This window comes from Chaetodon auriga, chromosome 8 (genome assembly GCF_051107435.1).
Source record: "Chaetodon auriga isolate fChaAug3 chromosome 8, fChaAug3.hap1, whole genome shotgun sequence".
In the NCBI taxonomy this organism is placed as follows: Eukaryota; Metazoa; Chordata; class Actinopteri; order Chaetodontiformes; family Chaetodontidae; genus Chaetodon; species Chaetodon auriga.
In genome coordinates, this window is record NC_135081.1 from 28,524,451 (window position 1) to 28,526,950 (window position 2,500).

At 46.8% G+C, this 2,500-nt stretch overlaps 1 protein-coding gene across 1 annotated transcript in view; it reads right to left on the reverse strand.

The window, feature by feature from the left end:
- LOC143324340 (semaphorin-4A-like) overlaps positions 1–2,500 on the reverse strand; it is a 20,643-nt gene that overhangs the window by 16,605 nt on the left and 1,538 nt on the right. The gene's annotated exons all lie outside the window — the stretch shown is intronic.

The following is a 2,500-nucleotide window of genomic DNA, read 5'->3' on the forward strand; positions in this document are numbered from 1 at the left end:
TTAAACAGAAAAGGTCCGAGGAGTGAGCCTTGGGGAACTCCAAACATCTTGTCGGTCATCTCAGAGGCATAAAATAGGTCCCATGCTGAAGATATGACTCAAACCCCTTCAGCACTGAGTCCAGCTCAGTTTTCCAGTCTGTCCAGCAGTGCTGTTGTCAACTCCTTGAAAGTCGCAGTGAGTTAGTGATGTGCTTTCCCATCATGCATCTGTTCTCAGCACATGTGGAAACAGGAGGTTATTAATGTCGTGTGATTTTCACACATCGAACTTCACATCGCTAAACAAAGACCTGGTTACTGTTAAACAGCTAAGTGCTAACCAGACTGAGACTATAACAGGAGCTGGGAGATAAATAATAACATCAGCAGCGCCTCACCAGCAGTCAGCTGACCCACACAGAGTAAGCATTACTTCCTGTTTCTGAGGCTGAGGCCTGTGTGGTTTAGGTTGGAGAGGATGTGGTTCAGAGCTGCAGAGAACTCACCGCCTGTATCTGATCAGCCTGTATCACAGCAGCTGAACAACATCTGAACGCAGAAGAGACTTTAAGTCAGGGCACAGGCGGTGTGGTGGAGGAGTGCAACGTCTGACAGCAGACACCAGCGATTAGATTCTATCAGTGTTTTTTTCATTTGTGTGTTTTGCATTTTACATTGCAAGCCTTCGAGAAGGAGTTCATGTGCCGCCTGACGCAAGAAACACAAAACGTTTAAGTAACATATGAGCACCGAGGAGCTGGAGAGGAATCACGAGACGGAGATGCAGAGAACACATTAGCTCAATAAGATCTCTGAGGGGAGGAAGGTCTTCCTCTGCTGACCGCTTTAAGTTCGGTAACTTGTTCCACCGCTGAGGGACCACAGAGGAAGAGCTGAACTGAGGTTTCCAGCCTCGCAGTGACAGCAGGACTAGTCAGTATTGATTTGCTCATCGTTGTGAAGGAGAGGGTTGATAAACCTGAATGAGGACTTTCAAATAGGTGGCCGGCATGTTATTGTCCACTCTGTCAGCGAGCCTTAGTGACAGCAAACGTCTGCGACTGCTTCACTGGATTTCAAGCAGACTTTGTTGGTCAGAGTGAGGCGGCGCTGAGGCTGCACATTACTGGTAGCTGGGATCAGTTCAGACCTCCGTTATGATGGTGTTACATCATCCACTTTGAGATGTCATTGAGACAAGCTGAGGTCCATGCTGAGACAGTTGGACAGATAGAGCTGGGTCTCATCGGCATAGCGGTGCTTCCACGTGAGCCGATGATCAGACAAAGCAGGCAGCAGACAGTGAGGAGAAGGTTCACGAACCACGAACGATTGGGAAACACTTCTTTGTAGGACTGGGAGGGAATTTCTGGCAATGTGTGCGTTGACTCAACACAGTATAATTATCACTAATCTCATGTAACACCTTTTGAATTCCTATCATTAGACTGCACTCCATTAGGCAACGAGACGTCTGCCTGATTGCACAGTAGCTAAATTAGAGTGAGTGACTCCCTCAATCAAAGGCCATCTCCAAATAACAGAGGGCCATGCTGACTTCAGCCAGTGACTTCAGTCCTGTTGATCGTGCTGCAGATTCACTGCATATGACTCGACTGCTTCTGTGGAAAAGAAGAAGATCCATGGGTCCATGGCAATGCGAGGACAGCGAGGACAAAGGCTGTCCTCTGCAATGCGAGGACAGAGAGGACAAAAGCTGTCCTCCGCAATGCGAGTCTTGGACCAAACTGAGACGAGCTGACTGCCGTGTTAAGTCAACATAAAACACACCTGATTGAAACTCGACAGACGCAACAAAACTCATCAACAGTGTTGTCTTTTGTCTTTCCACTGTTCCAACAATCAGCAGCTCTGGTTCGGTTTAAGTAAACCCTCAAAGTTAGACGTCACTGTCTTCACACGCCGTTATCACCTTGATGCTACTAGCTTAGCTCCTGAACGAGAGCGCTAGCAGCAGCGCTCGCTCAGGGATGAGCTTCAGGGACCATGAAGACGAGCAGACGTGTCAAACCCGGCGCTCGTCATCTCGTTCAGTTTGTGTGGTTTGTGCTGAAGTGGAGCAGAATCGCTGCTCTGTTACCACGGTAACGCTGACCTTTTTCTGTCAGCGAGTGGCGATGATAACGCTGCTAACACGTGATCATGTGATCACAGAAAAAGTCCACAGAAAAGTTAAATTTCACACAATGAAAACATCAAAACACCAAAAAACAAAGAATGTTTTACTTCCTGTCGCAGTTCGTTTGGTCACAGACTCGTTTTTCAAGTTAAAGGAAAGTTGAATCTACATGTGAAACAGGTTGACTTTGGATGAGACTGAAGTTTTCTTTACAAAGACCATTTTTTATATGACGGGACGGAAGAACTCAAATATTTAAGTGCAGTTTTGTGGTATTTGTACTTGAGTACTGCTTGAGTTTTCCATTTTATGCATGTCGTGTCTAACCTCACTGCACTTTGATAAACCCAGAAGTACGTGAAGTACGGTGGCTGTGAGG